Genomic DNA, 22,306 nt, shown 5'->3' with positions numbered 1-22,306 from the left:
CGGATATGATTACCATCAGAGTCACGAATGCACATTCCTAGCCCAACTCTATTCGAATTGTGTGGAAAAGATGCATCAATATTACATTTGTATCGACCGCTTCTCGGTTTCCTCCAACTATGATTAACATTTCCATTATTATGGGAAGAACTCTGATTGAGGGTTTGTTTGCTATTAGCACTCCTCCAACCTTCTAGCAAGTGTCTTGCTCTTTCCAGAATAGTAACTGTCGAATCTGACACCTGTTGCCAAAGCTTAAGATTCCTGGCTTTCCAAATACTCCAAATCACAGACACTAATTTTTCAATTTGTGCTGCCGTCAAACGTTGTAGTAAGTTAAAAATGATATCAGGAGCATTATCGTACTGGACCAAGGATGGGGAAATAAGGTGCCAAAGGTTGGCTGCTTGCCAGACCTCAATAGCTGACTGGCAGTGAAACAGAATATGATAACTATCTTCATGGGGATCGTCGCATCTGACACATTCTGAGGGACAATTTACACCCCTACTTCGCAGCTTCGCACGAGTCGGAAAACAGTCTCTACATATCCTCCACACCAAATTTTTGACTTTGGGAGGAACTTTCAACCGCCATATACCACTCCAAAACCCAGGCTTACGCAAATGATCATTATTTATTACCTCTTCAATACAAATCCTATAAGCACTTTTCACTGAATATTGCCCATTCCTCTCCGCTTTCCAGATTAGTTTATCCATCTGTACTTGGTTATGTAGAGGAGTATTCAAAATACTTTGTGCCGTGTCATTTGCAAACAAATTTCGAATCAACGGTTCATTCCAGACTTTAACTTCCTGATCAATAAGATGACCTACCGAAAAAGGTTGGAGGGCCAACATGTCATCCCCCACTGGTGGAATACTGAGACCTGAACCTATCCATGGCTCACTAAGAATGGGAATATTAAACCCTGAACCGATCTTCCATCTCACTCCTTGTCTAACTACCACTTTTGCTTCAAAAATACTTCTCCAAACAAAACTTGGATTATGACCCAGCTTTGCATCTAGGTAGGTACCATTAGGATAGTACCTGGCTTTGAAGATCCTTGAGACGAGGCTGTCTGAATTAGTTTGTAGCTTCCACCCTTGCTTACCAAGCATTGCCACATTAAAAGCTGCTAAATCTTTAAAGCCCATTCTGTAAGATTCCGTATTTTATACTATTTATTTTAGGGTGTTAAATTAAAATATTTTATAATATTTTAAAATCTAATTAAGTCATTAATAAAAATAGATAATTATTTGATTATATAGGTGCAAGTAGTGGGATAAGTTACAACACGTTTTCACTCCCAATTAGTACACGTCCCCACAATTGGGAATTAAATTTCAACCTCCCTTCCTAATTACCTGGCTTTCCACTCACACACTCATTCCACTCCTTAGAAATATAAGAAAAACGGGTTACATAGAGAAAGAGAGAAAAAGGGTATGTAGAGGGAGTCTGAAGGAGAAAGAAAAGAGAACAGAAATTCACTTTGCCGAGACAAGTAAGAATATCTTCCTCTCACTATCCTTGTTATTATTGTGGTTATAGAGAATTAAAGTCTGGCATGTCTCTCTTTTACTGTTCTGGTTTAGCATTAAGAGAATTGAGTAATTGTTTAGGATAGTAACCGTAATTAAGAGAAAGAATTGTTTTGTAGATATGAAAGGACTATGGGTGGAGTAGAAATGTAGAATAGATGTAAATTGAGATGTTGTAAATAAGAGGAGACCTGATGTCAGAGGTAGTATTGTAACCTTGAATCAACCTTTAACTTGAATTCTCAATTATCTAGTCTATAATAATTAGTGTAGCATAGTTTTACCTTGATTGTCCTCTGATGGGTAATTTTAATACTCTGTGCTTTAGTTATCTTAACCATGAACTTTATTCCAATTTTGAAGGGCCAAGTCTAAACTATACTTAGTTATTAAATAAAAAAAAAAGGGGTTCTTTTTAGATCCAAGTAAAATGAACTATGCAGATTGTAGCATAACCTCTACTGTAGGATAAACTAAAAAAAAAGAGGCCGTACATAGATATTAGAAAGGATGAAGAGGTAGTAAGTCATACTTTAATGTAACCCAAGCCTTGACATTAGTAATTGAAATTGAAACTAAGCTAGTAAATATCTAATTGTGAAGGTATAGAGGTAGGAGAGCAAAGACCGCCGCTTGAGGAGTATAATGACGGTTGTTACCAAGGTAAGGGCATCTCTCCACACGCTTTCGTATGTGCATGTGTGTATATATTTGTGTTGTGATAATTATCCAAGGGTTGTTATTTTGAAATGAATGCTATGTGTTATATATTGGTGATGTGATAATTATCTTGGTGGTGTTGTTTTGGTCATGAATATTATGTGTATTATTTCTTTGGTGTTGTTTTAATATAGATACTATTTGTTTATCGGTGAATAACCTCAAGTAACTAAAATGGTGTTTCAAAACTATATCCAAAGGTGGGATATGAAACTTTTGATTTTAGGAGATTACCCAACGGTGGGGTATGTACGGAGACATTCATGCATTAGATGACTCAGACAAATACCCAATGGTGGGGTACTGAACATCGAGTTTTAGGAGTTATTACCCAACGGTGGGGTAATGGCGATTCATATGCATTAGGTGTTTCAGAATAATGCCCAATGGTGGGGTACTGAACGCCGAATTTTTAGGAGTTATTACCCAACGGTGGGGTATTGCCCAATGGTGGGGTATATTGTCCAATGGTGGGACATTTGGCTCCGCATAGAGGTGAAATCCGGATCACGAGCATTGGCATATAGATTGACCATTAGGGACTAACGCATTTCAGTCAAATTGTAAAATAAGTACTAGGCGTGGTGATTAAGAAACTGAGTAATGTGTCTTGTACGGTCTATTTAATTATTTATTTATTTTTTTTGAATATTTGTTGTTTAAATCTATGCCTGCAAGCATTTTTGTACTATATTTGTTAGTGGGAGATGACCCTTAATTTTGAAGCAGATGACAATCCTGATCTACCTCGTCGAGATGATTCCCCTTTCGGGGATACGATATAACTTACTTTGATGCGGATATGACGTCAGTGGAGAGGAGCAGCTTTGAGCTAGTTAATAGTGTTCGGATTAGTTGATCAGCTTTAGGATTTCATTTCTATTTTGTTAATGGCCTGAACTAGGAGGTTATGTTGGCTAGAGTTGATGCTTGGTTTATTTCTTTCTGTTGAAGTGGATTTCGTTCCTTATGTTGTTGTAGTGATTTTAAAACTATTTGAGTTATGAATGGTTGTTTGTTTTGCAATTGTCCTTCCACTGCCTTTGGGTTCCAGCGTGTTTAGGCTTTGACATGAACACTACTAATTCAAATTAGAAGGAACTGAATTCTTGAGTTATTCTTCTCCACAAATATTTCGTTGCTATTACTTCGATGAAACTTTTGTTTTAAAAAAAAAAAAACCATAAGAAACAAAGAAATATGTGAACGTATATATTTTTTTTTTTCCATAATTAGTTGTAGTAACTATTCTCAAAATTTGGGATGTTACATTTTGGTATCAGAGCAGTTCGGTCCCAACTTGCCTGTTGGTTGAGTCTTAAGCTGATCCTGGTCGGGTAGAGGGAAATTGTTATCTTAGTAGCTATGTAAGTATCTATGAAGGAAGGGTACTAATTAGTTTAAGTGTCGCAGGAAACAATGCCTCCAAGACGTGTTCCCACTGCTACTGGAACTTCTGGTAATGTTAACGCTCAGATGGCCCAGGCTATGAGTGACATGGCTGCTGCTGTTGCTGCACAAACTGCCGCCAAAATTCAGCGGGACCAACTGAAACAACAGAGAGAAGATAGGGCAGCAGATTCAAGGGGATTCGCAGATTTTCGTCGTCATAATCCACCTCAATTCCATGGAGAAGTGGACCCTGAGAAGGCTGATCTGTGGCTACAAGAAGTGGAAAAGATTTTGAAAGTGATTAACTGCCCTGAAGAATCGAAGGTGAAATATGCCACATTTATGTTGCTCGGTGATGCAGAATATTGGTGGAAAAATGCCAAAAGTATGTCAGAGAATGCTCAAGAGGAAATCACTTGGGAGGTTTTTCAGACCAAGTTCTTGGAGAGATATTTCCCTCAGAGTGCAAGAACTAAGTTGGGTGATGATTTTCTGAAGTTACGGCAGGGCAACATGACGGTTGGAGAATATGCAGCAAGGTTTGAGACGCTATCTAGGTACTTCAAGTTCTTTCGCCAGACTGTGGATGAAGCCTACATGTGTCACCGTTTTCAAGAGGGGCTCAAGGATGAAATTCAAGACATGGTAATGCCGTTGGGAATTCAACAATTCCAGCCCTTGGTGGAAAAGTGCAGAGAAATAGAGGCGATGAAGAATAAGAGACTGAATCGGAGAAACATTAACACTGGAGGACCGATTCGACCAAATCACCAGAATGCTGGACAGAGAGGACAAGGAAAGAAACCGTATCAGCGCCCTCAAGGGTCCGCAGGGGAACAATATCGTCCTATGACTGCTACCCCTGGAAGTAAGGGTGACTCTGCAACGACAAAGCCTTATTGTTACCGTTGTGGAGATCCAGGACATTATGCTAACAACTGTACAGAAATGGGAAATTTATGCTACAAATGCCGCCAGACAGGACACCTCGCTAGAGATTGCAAAGCACCACCAGCTGGAGCTGTTAATCATTCCAATAATGCTAGGCGTCAGACAGCTCCAGGTCGAGTGTATTCTATGGACGGACAAGGTGCTACTCGTCCGAATGAGTCCTTTCAAGGAGAATGTGAGATTGCAGGTACCATTTTACCCGTACTTTTTGATACTGGAGCCACGCACTCATTTATTTCTGTGGATTATGTGGAATGTTTGAAACTGTCTGCTTCCTCTTTGCCGTTTGATTTGATGGTTACTACAGCGGCTGACAAAATAGTGACAGCAGATACCGCTTGTATGCTTTGTCCTATAACTATACTAAACAGGGAGTTTCTTGTTAATTTAATATGTTTACCTCTCAAAAACCTTGCTGTCATCCTTGGAATGGATTGGTTATCATATCACTACATCATGTTGGACTGTGGTCGTAAACTGGTGATATTTCCGGACCCGGGTTTGGCTAGATTTTTAAATGCGTATCATGTCAAAGTTTCCTTGAAAGATAGAAATCATGAGTACACCGCATTAGCGAGTGCGGAGGTTACAAATCGGAATGCCATGGAGAATATACCGGTAGTTAAGGAGTTTGCAGATGTTTTTCCGTCTGATGTTCCAGGATTACCTCCAATAAGGGAGACCGAATTTTCCATTGATCTACACCCCGGAACTGGCCCAATCTCAATTGCACCCTATCGTATGTCTCCCTCAGAATTAAGTGAACTTAAAGGACAGATCGAAGAGTTGATGTTGAAGAAGTTCATTCGACCGAGCGTCTCTCCGTGGGGAGCCCCAGTACTACTAATAAAGAAGAAAGACGGGCGCTCTCGCCTTTGTGTGGACTACAGACAACTCAATAAAGCAACCATCAAGAATCGATACCCTCTACCGCGTATCGATGACCTTATGGATCAACTTCGTGGTGCAAAGGTATTTTCTAAGATTGACTTAAAATCAGGGTATCATCAAATACGAGTTAAGACGGAGGATATTCCAAAGACCGCATTTCGAACGCGTTATGGACATTATGAATACCTAGAAATGCCCTTCGGAGTGACAAATGCACCGGCGGTGTTCATGGATTACATGAATCGAATATTCAACCCCTTTTTGGACAAATTTGTCATAGTATTTATTGATGACATTCTCATATACTCGCAAAACCGAGAAGAACATGTAGGACATTTACAACAAGTTTTATCAGTGCTACGAGAGAAGCAATTGTATGCCAATCCATCAAAGTGTGAGTTTTGGTTAAATGAGGTGAATTTCTTAGGCCATGTAATCTCGAAGGAGGGGATTGCCGTGGATCCGACAAAGGTAAAAGCAGTACTTGATTGGAAGCGACCGGAAACGGTCACAGATATCCGAAGTTTTGTTGGTCTGGCCGGCTATTATCGAAGATTTATTGAAGGTTTTTCTAAAATTGTTGCTCCATTGACACAACTTACTCGGAAGGATCATCCTTTTGCTTGGACAGAGGAATGTGAGGGGAGTTTCAAGTTATTGAAGGAGCGTCTCACCACTGCACCTATATTGATTCTACCCCAACCAGATGAGTTGTACGAAGTGTATTGTGATGCCTCTCAGCATGGACTAGGAAGTGTTTTGATGCAAGGTAAAAAGGTGGTGGCTTATGCATCACGGCAGTTAAAGACTCATGAGAAGAACTATCCCACTCATGATTTGGAACTGGCTGCAATAATTTTTGCATTGAAAAGTTGGAGACACCATTTGTATGGAAGCACTTTTACGGTATTCAGTGATCATAAGAGCTTGAAATATCTATTCGATCAGAAGGAACTAAATATGAGGCAACGAAGGTGGATGGATACTCTCAAAGATTATGACTTTAGTTTGGAATCTCACCCTGGAAAGGCTAATGTTGTAGCAGATGCTCTAAGCAGACAACATGCCCTTGTCGCTTCAGCGGTAGTGATGGTTAAACAGCAAGAACTGTGGGAAGAGTTTCGTGATTTACATTTAGAAGCAGATTCTTCACCAGGAAGGTTGAAATTGAGTATGATTAAGATTTCCAATGGATTGATGGAAGAAATAGCAAAACATCAAGATGACAAGCTCATACAAGAAAGAAGGGAATTAATGGTACAAGGGAAAGCATTGGATTTTAAGGTTGGACCAGATAATATTTTGAGATGTAATGGACGTGTGTGTGTGCCCGATGTATCAGAAATAAGAAAGTTAATCTTAGATGGAGCACATAAGAGTAAATTGAGCATCCATCCGGGGGTGACAAAGATGTATCGAGATTTGAGACAGAATTTCTGGTGGCCTGGGATGAAGAAACAAGTGGCAGAGTATGTTACATCGTGTCTGACCTGTCAAAAAGCCAAGGTGGAACACCAACGACCGGCGGGAATGCTACAACCCTTAGACGTGCCAGAATGGAAGTGGACTAGTATCTCAATGGATTTCATTACGGGTTTGCCTAAGACAAAGAAGAAGAATGATTCCATTTGGGTAATTGTGGATCGATTAACTAAGTCGGCTCATTTCCTACCTGTAAAGACCACTTATAATGTCGCCAAGTTAACAGAAATCTACATTGAAGAGATAGTGAGACTCCATGGCGTGCCATCAAGCATTATTTCAGACCGAGACCCAAAGTTTACATCCCACTTTTGGAGAGCGTTGCATGAAGCCTTGGGGACCGAGTTGAGATTGAGTTCTGCATACCATCCACAGACAGATGGACAAACTGAAAGGACAAACCAGTCCTTAGAAGATTTATTAAGAGCTTGTGTGTTAGATGATAGAGGAAGTTGGGACAATGTGTTGTCATTGGTGGAGTTTACTTACAACAATAGTTTTCATGCAAGTATTGGAATGGCCCCTTATGAAGCATTGTACGGGCGCAAATGTCAAACCCCCTTGTGTTGGTACCAGGATGGAGAGAATATGATTGTTGGGCCTGAAATGGTTCAGCAGACTACAGATAAAGTTAAGAAGATAAGAGAAAGGATGAAGATTTCTCAGGATCGTCAGAAAAGTTATGCTGATAAGCGCCGTAGACCTCTGGAATTTGAGGAGGGTGATCATGTGTTTCTCCGGGTAACCCCTACCACAGGTGTAGGAAGAGCTCTCAAGTCACGGAAGTTGACCCCAAAATTTATCGGACCGTATCAGATTATCTCTCGAGTAGGGCCTGTGGCCTATCAGATTGCACTTCCACCGTCATTATCCAACCTCCATGATGTATTTCATGTTTCACAGTTACGGAAGTACATCTTTGATCCATCTCACGTGATTGAAGCCGATAATATTCACCTGCAAGATAATTTGTCATTTGAAGTACCTCCTGCAAGGATTGAGGGTAGGAAAATCAAGAGGCTAAGGAACAAGGAAATATCTTTGGTCAAAGTCATATGGAACCAAACTACCGGTGATGCTACATGGGAGCTGGAAGATAAGATGAGGAACCAGTATCCGGAGCTTTTCGTCGGTGTCAGTTTCGAGGACGAAACTATTTTAGGTGGGTAGAATGTAAGATTCCGTATTTTATACTATTTATTTTAGGGTGTTAAATTAAAATATTTTATAATATTTTAAAATCTAATTAAGTCATTAATAAAAATAGATAATTATTTGATTATATAGGTGCAAGTAGTGGGATAAGTTACAACACGTTTTCACTCCCAATTAGTACACGTCCCCACAATTGGGAATTAAATTTCAACCTCCCTTCCTAATTACCTGGCTTTCCACTCACACACTCATTCCACTCCTTAGAAATATAAGAAAAACGGGTTACATAGAGAAAGAGAGAAAAAGGGTATGTAGAGGGAGTCTGAAGGAGAAAGAAAAGAGAACAGAAATTCACTTTGCCGAGACAAGTAAGAATATCTTCCTCTCACTATCCTTGTTATTATTGTGGTTATAGAGAATTAAAGTCTGGCATGTCTCTCTTTTACTGTTCTGGTTTAGCATTAAGAGAATTGAGTAATTGTTTAGGATAGTAACCGTAATTAAGAGAAAGAATTGTTTTGTAGATATGAAAGGACTATGGGTGGAGTAGAAATGTAGAATAGATGTAAATTGAGATGTTGTAAATAAGAGGAGACCTGATGTCAGAGGTAGTATTGTAACCTTGAATCAACCTTTAACTTGAATTCTCAATTATCTAGTCTATAATAATTAGTGTAGCATAGTTTTACCTTGATTGTCCTCTGATGGGTAATTTTAATACTCTGTGCTTTAGTTATCTTAACCATGAACTTTATTCCAATTTTGAAGGGCCAAGTCTAAACTATACTTAGTTATTAAATAAAAAAAAAAGGGGTTCTTTTTAGATCCAAGTAAAATGAACTATGCAGATTGTAGCATAACCTCTACTGTAGGATAAACTAAAAAAAAAGAGGCCGTACATAGATATTAGAAAGGATGAAGAGGTAGTAAGTCATACTTTAATGTAACCCAAGCCTTGACATTAGTAATTGAAATTGAAACTAAGCTAGTAAATATCTAATTGTGAAGGTATAGAGGTAGGAGAGCAAAGACCGCCGCTTGAGGAGTATAACGACGGTTGTTACCAAGGTAAGGGCATCTCTCCACACGCTTTCGTATGTGCATGTGTGTATATATTTGTGTTGTGATAATTATCCAAGGGTTGTTATTTTGAAATGAATGCTATGTGTTATATATTGGTGATGTGATAATTATCTTGGTGGTGTTGTTTTGGTCATGAATATTATGTGTATTATTTCTTTGGTGTTGTTTTAATTAATATAGATACTATTTGTTTATCGGTGAATAACCTCAAGTAACTAAAATGGTGTTTCAAAACTATATCCAAAGGTGGGATATGAAACTTTTGATTTTAGGAGATTACCCAACGGTGGGGTATGTACGGAGACATTCATGCATTAGATGACTCAGACAAATACCCAATGGTGGGGTACTGAACATCGAGTTTTAGGAGTTATTACCCAACGGTGGGGTAATGGCGATTCATATGCATTAGGTGTTTCAGAATAATGCCCAATGGTGGGGTACTGAACGCCGAATTTTTAGGAGTTATTACCCAACGGTGGGGTATTGCCCAATGGTGGGGTATATTGTCCAATGGTGGGACATTTGGCTCCGCATAGAGGTGAAATCCGGATCACGAGCATTGGCATATAGATTGACCATTAGGGACTAACGCATTTCAGTCAAATTGTAAAATAAGTACTAGGCGTGGTGATTAAGAAACTGAGTAATGTGTCTTGTACGGTCTATTTAATTATTTATTTATTTTTTTTGAATATTTGTTGTTTAAATCTATGCCTGCAAGCATTTTTGTACTATATTTGTTAGTGGGAGATGACCCTTAATTTTGAAGCAGATGACAATCCTGATCTACCTCGTCGAGATGATTCCCCTTTCGGGGATACGATATAACTTACTTTGATGCGGATATGACGTCAGTGGAGAGGAGCAGCTTTGAGCTAGTTAATAGTGTTCGGATTAGTTGATCAGCTTTAGGATTTCATTTCTATTTTGTTAATGGCCTGAACTAGGAGGTTATGTTGGCTAGAGTTGATGCTTGGTTTATTTCTTTCTGTTGAAGTGGATTTCGTTCCTTATGTTGTTGTAGTGATTTTAAAACTATTTGAGTTATGAATGGTTGTTTGTTTTGCAATTGTCCTTCCACTGCCTTTGGGTTCCAGCGTGTTTAGGCTTTGACATGAACACTACTAATTCAAATTAGAAGGAACTGAATTCTTGAGTTATTCTTCTCCACAAATATTTCGTTGCTATTACTTCGATGAAACTTTTGTTTAAAAAAAAAAAAAACCATAAGAAACAAAGAAATATGTGAACGTATATATTTTTTTTTTTCCATAATTAGTTGTAGTAACTATTCTCAAAATTTGGGATGTTACACATTCCGCCATTATTCTTGTGGACAGATAGTTTTTCCCAGGATAGCCAGTTCAAACCTCTGTTGCTTGAGCCACCATGACCCCACCAAAAAGAATTCATCATCTTCTCTATTTCATCCAGGAGTGAATTCGGTAACCTAAATATGCTCATAACATAGGAAGGAATAGCTTGTAGGACCGACTTGATCATGACTTCTCTACCTGCCTTGGACAAGCATTTACTACTCCAACTGCTAATCTTTTGCCAAACTCTGTCCTTAATGAAACTGAACGTTGCTTTTTTACTGCGTCCTACCATTGAGGGTAGACCAAGATATTTCCCAGTTCCTAAAACTGCTCTAACTCCCAAAATGGTAGTTATAGATTGTCGAAGTGGTTCTTCAACATTCCTGCTGTAGAAGATCTCAGACTTGGGAAGGCTAATAGCTTGACCTGATGCCTCCTCATATTGATTCAAGATTTGCTTCATAACATTCGCCTGTTGCTCATTAGCTTGAAAGAACAAGAAACAGTCATCAGCAAAGAGAAGGTGAGACACTCTTGGAGCAATACGACAGACACGAACCCCTTGTATGTCCCCTCTACTTTCAGCGTTTCTGATTAGCGCCGATAATCCTTCAGCACAGAGGATAAAGAGGTAAGGTGACAACGGATATCCTTGTCTTAGACCTCGACCTGGAATAATAGGACCAACAGTTTCTTTATTCAATATTACAGAGTAATCAACCGTTTCAACACACATCATGATCCACTGGATCCATTTCTCTGAGAAACCCATCTTTCTCAAAACATCCTGGAGATAAGCCCAGTCAATTCTGTCATAGGCCTTGCTTATATCCAATTTCAACGCCACACTTTTTTCTTTTCCTTTTGTCTTTGTCTTCATGTAATGAACCAATTCGATGGCCACTAATGCATTGTCCAGGATGGACCTATCAGGAACAAAAGCTGACTGTGAATCGGCAATACATTTGTGTAGAATTTTCTTTAGTCGATTAGCAAGGACCTTTGAAAGCAACTTGTAAAGGAAATTGCACAAAGCTATAGGTCTCCAATCTTTCATAGTCTTCTGTTCATTACCTTTAGGAATGAGTGCTATGTTTGTAGAATTTAACGAAGGAGGAAATTGACCTTCGTTCATCCACTGACAACATTCATTGAAAATATCCTCACTGCAAATGGACCAGAAATGCTGATAAAATCCCGGATTGAAGCCATCAGGACCCGGACACTTGTCAGGATGCATAGAAAACATAGCTTCTTTGAATTCTTCTCTACAAAAAGGTGCAGTTAACTGTGCATTATCTTCATTATCGATCACCTGGTTCAACATACCAATAACAGGAGAACGTACACTTTCCTGGCCAGCAAATAGTTCTTCAAAATAGTTCTTTGCAACGGAACGCATTCCAACTTCATCCGTAGTACGAACTCCTTCTTCAGTTTCAAGAGACAAAATCTTGTTTACCTTTTTCCTGGAAGTTGCCGCTGCATGGAAGAATTTTGTGTTCAGATCTCCATCTCGATACCAATGAGTTTTCGCTCTCTGCCTCCAATACATGTCCTCTTGAAACAACAAATGATTAAGTTTTTGCCGCAAATTATCAAAGTAAGTGCCATCCTGAATTCCATGAATAGAGCGACTTCTGCTGAGTTGTTTTCTACAATTTTCGATATCAACCTGAAGCTTGTTGCAATGAGTTTTACTCCAATGCTTTAGATCCTCCGCACAATTTGAAAGCTTATTAGTAACATTACTCCCTGCACTACCCAACCAGCTATCTCGAACAACATCAAACACCCCTTCCTCTATTCTCCAAGCATTCTCAAATTTGAAAGTCCTCTCAACTCTGTTGTTGCGAGTCACAGGAGTTTTGTCTAACAAAATAGGGAAATGATCAGAGGATGGAGCAACAAGATTTTCTAGCTTTGCATTGGGAAATAACTGCATCCAAGAATTGGATACTAAAGCTCGGTCTAACTTTTCCTCCACAGCACGAGGAGTGCCTAAGCTTTTAAACCAAGTAAAAGGGTACCCTTCCATATGAACATCAATAAGCCCAGCATCTTGAATGGCTTGACGGAACCCTCTGATAAGCCAGTTAGGTCTTGTAGCCCTCCCTTTCTTTTCATCAACGTGAAGGATATCATTAAAGTCCCCCATCAAACACCAAGGTAAACTTATTTGTCTAGCAAGACCCCGAATAAAATTCCATGAGTCTCTTCTTCTAGCAGTTTCTGGATATCCATAGAATCCTGTGAACATCCAGTCCATACCACCGCCCTCTTCAATTTTAGCACTAATATGGTTATTCGAGTAATTAATAATACTGCAATTAACCGTGTTACGCCAAAATAAAGCGATGCCTCCACCTCTACTAATTCTATTAGGTGCAAAACAAGAATCATAACCCAAAAGATAACGAAATTCCTCGATTTTATTACTTTCAACAATAGTTTCAGACAGAAATAGGATATCCGGTTTATAATACCGAACAAGGAATTTAATTTTAGGAATTACGCGCAGGTTTCCCAAGAATCGGCAATTCCATGCTACGATACTCATGGCTCTCAGCGGGCCTGGCTACCAGGTCCCGCCGTTTTATCTTCAAAATCTGGATTGTTGTAGACAGCTCCAGCTTGCTGCCCTTCCTTACCGTGATCACCCTCCTCAGCAGTATCAGTACGAGACCTTTTTTTGGGCCCGTTGTCATTTGGGGACCCACCTGCCCTACTGAAGCCGCGAGCACTAGCCATAAATGAGCCAGGTTGTATTGGGCTGCGTCCTACAGCTGGCTTGCGCGCTTTCCCAAGAGCTTGAGACACAACAACAGCTTTATCTCTCCTAGGCGGCTTGGCTCGGCTTGGGAGGCAGTTTTTGTCTCTAGCTGACCCACTTGCAGCACCGGTCCTAGCAGCTTTGAAAGTGGGAGACACAATTGATTGCTCTTCATTCCCATTTGACAGCAAATTCTGAAACTGATCAACTTTTTGCACTTTTATGACAGTATGATTAGACTTAAAGACAACATTTATTGGCACAACATTCTTGTCAAACAATTTTCTGTATTCCGCGCTGGTCATCTTATGATTAAACATTAATTGTTGTGATGATTGTTGAGCAATGGGGACCACCTGCTGGTTTGAGGAATCAAAGGGAGCAAGTTGACCTTGCTTGCCGCGCCTGTCCCCTGGTGGGCCCCTTCTGTCAAAATCTGCATCCTCCCTCCTAAGCATTGTTCCACGCGCCTCCTGCATGTTGTCACCAGCTGTAGAATTTTGTGGGCTTACTTGCTTTTGGGCTTCCAATTCTATTAGCTTCCATAATGCTTCTGCACCTCCCCCATGTGCATACAAAAATTCGTCCTTTTCGTTCATCCCTTCTGCTAATGCTTTGTTAACATGATCTGACTTTGTTAAATTCGGAGCAAAAACTTTGGTTCTGGTTCTGGCCTCCTCTTGATTGGTCCCTTCGGTAGGAATCTCCATAGGGTCCACTTCAGTCCACCATCTAACAAGACCGGACCCGTCGGACCGTTGACATTCCATGTAACGAAAAAAAGTTAACGACCTAGATTCCGCATTAATTTTCACTTTAATGCGCCCATATAATTTGTGACTGGAAAGACCACAATTATCAATTGACATTGAGTGATGATTATTAGCATTAATTGTTGTCCCCTCGTCCCTCCGATCACCGGAATTGTTACTCCGGCCGCCTGTTATCCACCTGCTTCCCTCCTTGTTGCCGCCTACTGAATTGTTCTCCGCCTTGAGGTAAGGACCCCATTTCTTCTTGCTACTACCGTCTCCATCTTCAAACTTATCACTGCAGAAGCTTTCAGAGTGACCTATAATGCCATAAACATAACAAAACTTACCCAGCTTCTCGTATTTGATAGCAAGACGTATACTATCTCCTTCTTCCCTCTCAATGACCAACTCTTGTTGTAAAGGTTGATCCAACGCAATTTCCACCCTGATTCGCATAAACCTCCGCCATGGCCCGTAGTTGTTGTCTTCATCAAACTTAATCATCTTCCCTACATGCGAGCCTACAAGAGCTCCAACCTTCTCGTCCATGAAGCCAAAAGGCAATTGGTGAATCTGTGCCCAAATTTCTGTGGTATCCATGGATTTTGTTAGCGGCTCTTCTCCAATCTCGACTTTCTTCAGGATGATCATGTTGTTATCTAACGACCAAGGGCTGCGATCAAGAATCCTTTTCAGGTCCGCCTTGGAGTAAAGCTGGACTAAGAACTTGTTGCCCTCCATGGGAATAAGGGTCATGCGATATTTCGGTTCCCAAATAGGTCCCAATCTGGTCTCAAGAGTGGCCAGATGAATAGGCTTGTTTACCACAACGCGACCTACAAGGCACAGGTCCAGCAGCTCAGCTTGAGTAAGATTCGGTCGTTGAGAATCAGCTCCATGCTCAGCATTGAGATTCAGGTTCTCCATTTGAAAGGTTAAAGATTGAATTATGAGTATGATGATAAGAAAAGGAAGAAGGCTTAGTTTCATAAGGCAATGAAAACAAATGAACAGAGACTTCACATACATATATGCCTCGCTGCACTCACCAACAAGAGGCAACCAAATCTTTACTAATAAAAGAAAGATATTCATGATCAAAAGACTTGACTGGTATCCATAAATCCCAAGATACAGCCATATCAAAACTGTTGACTTATAGAAAGACATAATTAAACACGCGCTTGAAATAAGCAGCAAATCCCACTCATTCATAGAATAATCCATGGACAAAGAACAAAATCTGAAAGATAATAAATTGGTGAGACACAAAACAAGACACCGACCAAACAGGAGTACGTCGACCAAGGAAAAGATCACACCATGATCTTCATCTAGATCCTAAAAAGGCAATAAAACAAGACGATCAGATTACGGAAAACCGATCGGACAACAGATCTCCACAAAGGTCAGAGAAGAAAGGGACCTAAGGTATCCTTCGAAATTTATGACTTAGAAATTTATCTTAAATATCAGTAGTAGAAAATTAAGGTATCCTTCGAAAATTGTTTTCAAAGAGTAAGCCAGTCTTAGATTTTCATAAAAGAAAAATGATTTCTAACAATAAATTACTAATGAGAGAAAAATGTAAGAGTGAAAAATATTCTTACTTGATGATGAACTTCTTAAGATAGAGGTTCTCTCTAATAATCTCTCTCGACTCTTATTCCTTCTTCTTTGTTGGTTTTCCTTCTCTCTCACTAATGTTTTTCTAAGTGTATTAATGAGTAAAATGGAGTAATAACTAGAGGAAGAGAACTAGAGGAAGAGAACTGATTGTTACAATTAGGGAAATAACCTCTCCACTAACCTCCTTCCTACATGAGTGGAATTAAAAGATGAGGGAGTAGAAAAATGTTTTTTTTTTTGAGGAAGGGGAGTAGAAAAATGTTATCGATCGTGTGACTAGGGAAAGAGATTTTAAATGGTTTTCAGCACATGCTTAAAAGAACAATGTTTTTTTTTTTCCTTTCTTTCTTTTTTTTTTTACAAAATTAATAATTCTCAATGATAAAATTCTTTTGGCCACATAAGAGTCACACTCCATATTATCAATTGGTCACATTAATTTGATAACTACCAACTAATGTTATTTTTAAATAATTATTTTTCTCAAAATAAAACACACAAGAAGGAAATATAAAATGTTATCCATAAATGAACTTCAGCGTCAATTTAACAACAATAATATTAAGATAAAGCATTATCTACTAAAAAACTTGTGAAGACAAAATATTATAGAGTTCAATGATGATACTAGTAAAATAGTATTTAAATATAAAAATAGTAGGAATAAAATGCTTGAGCATAGAAATAAGATAAAATATACGGATCTTACAATATCATTCTTGATCATGTGCGAAGAGGATATACTTCACGTCTTAACATTCTAGGGATTCTTTCTAAACATGCTAGTTCTCGACAACTATGTCGAGGCTCTAGTTTTTTCCCTTTGCTTAATGAAATCTTGCTACCCCAATTCATATCATAAGATCTCTAGTTTGCCAAGCATCACTAAGCATGTTAAATACTTGCTTCATTCTTGAGAAAGCCTCTTTAAAGAGATCATCCTATGGGACCTTGGTTTGAGGGGTTTACTTTCATAAAAGACTGCACGAGAAAATCCGGCACCAAAACATCAAATCTGCCTGAAATGAGCACATAGGGCAGATTGTGCTGTTTACTTGCCATGGCAAGTAAACTTGCTCGCGAGGCGAGTAAAACATTGGTTCTGTGCTGTTTACTTGCCATGGCGAGTACTAGCTCGCTGTGGCGAGTTGTGACAGTCCAGAACTTGTAAAAATGGTATTTTAAGCCCAAAAACCTCAAACCAAGTATCTCTAAGTATATTGGAACATATTTGATCATAGGATACTTGTAAAACACTCATATAGCAAGTATTAACATGTTTAGTAAGCATGGCAAGAAAAGGGGCAACTAATCACATACATAAACCCTAGAATTTCATGTTATTGTATAAGGCATAAACATAATCCCAAAGGTAGTGAATACTATCTATGGAACTCACCTAATGATTCACTTGTGATAACTCCAAGCCTCAAGCAAGCCAAAACTCTAGTTTTGATCCACTTGCTTCCTTGACTTAAACCAATCCATCTTGTTGCTCTTTCTTGCAATCTAAGCACCATGATTCTTGATCATGAAAAAAACCTAGCATGAATCATCTTCCATCTTACCATGACCAAAATCCTAACTTCTTGTTCCAATCCAAACCCTAGATTCTCCATAATAACCTTAAAGCCTCAAATCCAAAACCATAGTTGCTTCTTGCTTGTTGAGTTGCTAACAATCCATGATTGGTTCACTTCTAACAAACTTGGAAGAATTGTTTCAAAGGAGAAGAGATGGGATGAGCTTCATGAGAGGTGGAAAAGAGAAATCAAACCTTAACCAAGCTTCTACAAGTTTAAGAGATCATGAGGGAACAATGTCAACTCACTTGCCATGGAAGGAAGAAGATTTGGTGGAGAGAAGAGAGAAGAGGGCGTGTGTGTTCTAGAGAGAAGGGAGAGCCAATTCTTTCTTCAAACTTAGAGAGAGGAAAAGATGAGGATAATGAGATATTTTGGTCCCTAAACCAAATAAATATCTTTTCCCTTGCAATTACCAAATTGCCCTTGCGTCAAGCGTGTTTAATCCGACACTGATACTTTATCCGTATTAAGCTGACATAACATAATAAATATTTCCATCAAACTTTCGTTCCAAATATTATTCCTCTGGCACGATCGACTGATAATATTCCGATACTGACAGGCGGGATATTACAGTAATAATGGATGAGAGAGCTTCTGCCAGATTTTGAATCAATACGTATCGGCAGTTAACTGCCGAAGTTTTCCTCGGCAGTTAACTGCCGCCGGTTCCTTCATAATTCGGCAGTTAACTCCTGCCGGAGCTTTTCATCATTTACATGTGTTTTTCAGCCTAAACAAATGTGTATACATCAATTTTCCATTATTAACGTCGTTGTGATTGAAGCTGACGGTGAAGAGAGTGGCGAACACCGTCGTGGAGAGAAAGAACGTCGTCGTGAAGAGAGTGGCAAACACCGTCGTGGAGAGAAAGAACACCGTCGTGGAAATTGAAGAAGACTATGTATCTCACTACCGGAGAACACCGTAGTGAAGAGAAAGAACACCGTCGTGGAAATTGAAGAAGACATGTATCTCACTACCTTTTCTCTCTCTTCTTTTAAATTAAACTATTAAAAAAAATCAAAATGTTTAGAAATAGGTTGAACAGGTTACAGGTTAATTGAAATAAAAAAGTGTGACATATGTCCAATTCTTATTTAGTGTGTTAAAAGAGAGTGTTAGTGAGTGTGACCCTAGGATTTCTCGTGATAAGAATCCAACTCATTCAGTTGTTACTTAATGAGAACTAAATAAGCCCATGGTAAAATAAAACTCATCCATTTTTACGAACACTTCTTGATTGCTGCTTAATATACGTCCGTTCCTATTTTGCTTACTTAGTCATTGAAACTATTACTCATGTAAGTAAAATTTAGTTCATAGATGTATGAACGTTGATATGCACGTCCTGTATTCGAACTCAAGATTTCTTACTTTCTCACGCTTAGGCTATGTTTGGATTGGTGGTATGGGATGGAATGGAATGGAATGAGATTAAATAATGTACCATTCCATTGTTTGGATTTGAAAAATAAAGATGGAATGGAATGGAACATGATGGGATGTATTCCATCCTATTCCATTATTTCTCCCAATTTTCATTCCCCCCAAATCGGGAGGTATGGGATGGAACCACTCCATCAAATTTTAAAATGACATATATACCCTCTTCTTACAATATCACTCACCACCACTACCTAGCTAGTTGTGTTCTATCCCCTTTCTTGTTTGTATCATCTTCTCTTCACCATATTCTCGTGTACAGGCATCATAATTTTATCTCCACTTGCATATCACTACTCATAATTTTATCTCTTTACAATTACTTTGCCGCATGTAACTTGTCCCACAATTGTGTTTTTCCTCGCAAAGTTCCATGACTGTGCCAATTTACTTTGGATACACATACCTTGTTCAATTGATTTATTTTTTGCACACTACACAATCACGTTAATCTGTTGCTCCAATTTGAACTGATGAGTTCAACACGGCAAAAGAAATATTTTATGAACTTTACAGCACTGAACTTTACAGTCTAAAGAATAGAAGTTCAATAATAATTCAATCAAAATCTTTTTTCTTTTTAATTCGTCAAACAATTGCTTATTTTGATTATAATGATTTTAGAATATGCTTCAATTTTGCATAATGATGTTTTTACAATTGAGGGTAATAAAGGAATTAAAAGTTATAAGTACTCCATTCCGTTCAATTTTCCAAACGATGGAAGGGAAACTTTGTTCCGTTCCATTGTAAAACATCCAAACGATGGAATGAGAAGTTTATTCCATTACGTTCCATTCCGTTCCGCTCCATTCCGCTCCGTTCCATCCCGCTCCGCTGATTTTATACTATCCAAACAGAGCCTTAAAGTGTGTGATTCAAGTCTGTAATATCCCGCCTGTCAGTATCGGAATATTACCAGTCGATCGTGCCAGAGGAATAATATTTGGAACGAAAGTTTGATGGAAATATTTATTATGTTATGTCAGCTTAATACGGATAAAGTATCAGTGTCGGATTAAACATGCTTGAGGCAAGGGCAATTTGGTAATTGCAAGGGAAAAGATATTTATTTGGTTTAGGGACCAAAATATCTCATCATCCTCATCTTTTCCTCTCTCTAAGTTTGAAGAAAGAATTGGCTTTCCCTTCTCTCTAGAACACACACGCCCTCTTCTATCTTCTCTCCACCAAATCATCTTCCTTCCATGGCAAGTGAGTTGATATTGTTCCCTCATGATCTCTTAAACTTGTAGAAGTTTGGTTAAGGTTTGATTTCTCTTTTCCACCTCTCATGAAGCTCATCCCATCTATTCTCCTTTGAAACAATTCTTCCAAGTTTGTTAGAAGTGAACCAAGCATGGATTGTTAGCAACTCAACAAGCAAGAAGCAACTATGGTTTTGGATTTGAGGCTTTAAGGTTATTATGGAGAATCTAGGGTTTGGATTGGAACAAGAAGTTAGGATTTGGTTCATGGTAAGATGGAAGATGATTCAAGCTAGGTTTTCTTCATGATCAAGAATCATGGTGCTTAGATTGCAAGAAAGAGCAACAAGATGGATTGGTTTAAGTCAAGGAAGCAAGTGGATCAAAACTAGAGTTTTAGCTTGCTTGAGGCTTGGAGTTATCACAAGTGAATCATTAGGTGAGTTCCATAGATAGTATTCCCTACCTTTGGGATTATGTTTATGTCTTATACAATAACATGAAATTCTAGGGTTTATGTATGTGATTAGTTGCCCCTTTTCTTGCCATGCTTACTAAACATGTTAATACTTGCTATATGAGTGTTTTACAAGTATCCTATGATCAAATATGTTCCAATATACTTAGAGATACTTGGTTTGAGGTTTTTGGGATTAAAATACCATTTTTACAAGTTCTGGACTGTCACAACTCGCCACAGCGAGCTAGTACTAACCATGGCAAGTAAACAGCACATAACCAATGTTTTACTCGCCTCGCGAGAAAGTTTACTCGCCATGGCAAGTAAACAACACAATCTGCCCTATGTGCTCATTTCAGGCAGATTTGATGTTTTGGTGCCGGATTTTCTCGTGCAGTCTTTTATGAAAGTAACCCCCTCAAACCAAGGTCCCATATGATGATCTCTTTAAAGAGGCTTTCTCAAGAATGAAGCAAGTATTTAACATTCTTAGTAATGCTTGGCAAACTAGAGATCTTATGATATGAATTGGGGTAGCAAGATTTCATTAAGCAAAGGGAAAAAACTAGAGCCTCGACATAGTTGTCGAGAACTAGCATGTTTAGCAAGAATCCCTAGAATGTTAAGATGCGAAGTATATCCTCTTCGTACATGATCAAGAATGATATAGCAAGTATGTTAAGTCGTGGTTTGATTAGTTAATCTCTCCACCATGATTAAGAATGTACAAGCCTGAACAAGTATGAATTTACAGCTAATCAGATCGATCAAGGTTCCGAGGTAAACATGTACGCATGATTAGGTTTAACCTACATGAACGACAAGACCATGATTAATGTAATGTAGGTGGCATGTCTCTTGCTATCCACACCAGGGGGATACAAGGGGTTCTCGTAATGAGAACGATTCAAGCCGTAAGGGACCCACATGTCACTGAGTAAACAAGACGTAGGTGTTCGTGTCTTTTGTTATCCACATCAGGGGGATACGGGAGGTTCTCAACTCAAGGGGAACGGTTCAAGCCGTAAGGGACCCGCACGACACCGATGGAGTTTGATGTACGTACATCGGTCATGTATGGGATTGTTCTCGGGGTTACTCCACCCGGGGCTAACTCCGTAAAATGAATCAAGATAATAATTGTTTGTTCAACGCTAACCTAATGAATGAACTTATGCACGAACATGTATGTTATGTTTATGATTATGTTCATGATTATGTAAGAATGATTATATGTACGGTCAAGTTAAGGGCAAAAGCATGAGATGCTATAAGACAAGTACAAGTCATGTGTAAAACAAGTAAAAATATGAAACCGATGACGATCTTAGGTTTCCCCTAATCGTCCAATTTAGGTTCGTGTCATGATTATGTTATATTTAGGCCTTGATACGTAGAGCGTATTCTTGGCAATGCGGTCCTAGATTCCCCCTCGGCTGCCATGACACGTATAAGAAGTGAAGCCTATAACAAGTTGAGATGAACCTATGACGGGTTTAGCATGCACTACCGTCTAGGAAAGCATGACTACACACGTATAATCAACCGCCAGGTTGTATTGTAGACACGTGGTGACCGTAGGTTTCCCCTGAGGTTACCTATAGCCTAGGATTTAGGGGAACTCACTGAGACATTATGTCTCATCCCAATCCTTATTTGTTTCATATAATCAAGTCGGATGGCAAGCTAGTAGCCGAATGGATGATAACAAGTGATCGTTCGTACCCGCAGCAGGATGAGATGGATAGTCAAGGATGTACTTATTATTCTTTAGAAAAGATGAGTTGTATTATCGTTGTACGAACGCATGTTGATGTATAAATTATTCATTCGAAGTTTTATTGTTGTACATTTTTAGTGTATCCAGTACTAAACTAATGCACATGCTATACTTTCTAGA

The 22,306-nt window shown here is 39.0% G+C and overlaps 1 long non-coding RNA gene across 1 annotated transcript; it reads left to right on the top strand.

Moving 5' to 3' along the window:
- Positions 1–1,180: 1,180 nt before the first annotated feature.
- Positions 1,181–3,404, top strand: LOC146944969 (uncharacterized). The gene is made up of 3 exons (XR_015026197.1): positions 1,181–1,516; positions 2,157–2,216; positions 3,003–3,404. It is a non-coding gene; the product is annotated as an uncharacterized LOC146944969 (long non-coding RNA).
- The last annotated feature ends 18,902 nt before the right edge of the window (positions 3,405–22,306 follow it).

This window comes from Medicago sativa, chromosome 2 (assembly GCF_051527215.1).
Source record: "Medicago sativa cultivar Bolivia chromosome 2, Bolivia_mono, whole genome shotgun sequence".
NCBI lineage: Eukaryota > Viridiplantae > Streptophyta > Magnoliopsida > Fabales > Fabaceae > Medicago > Medicago sativa.
This window is presented reverse-complemented; position numbering and strand designations above follow the sequence as displayed.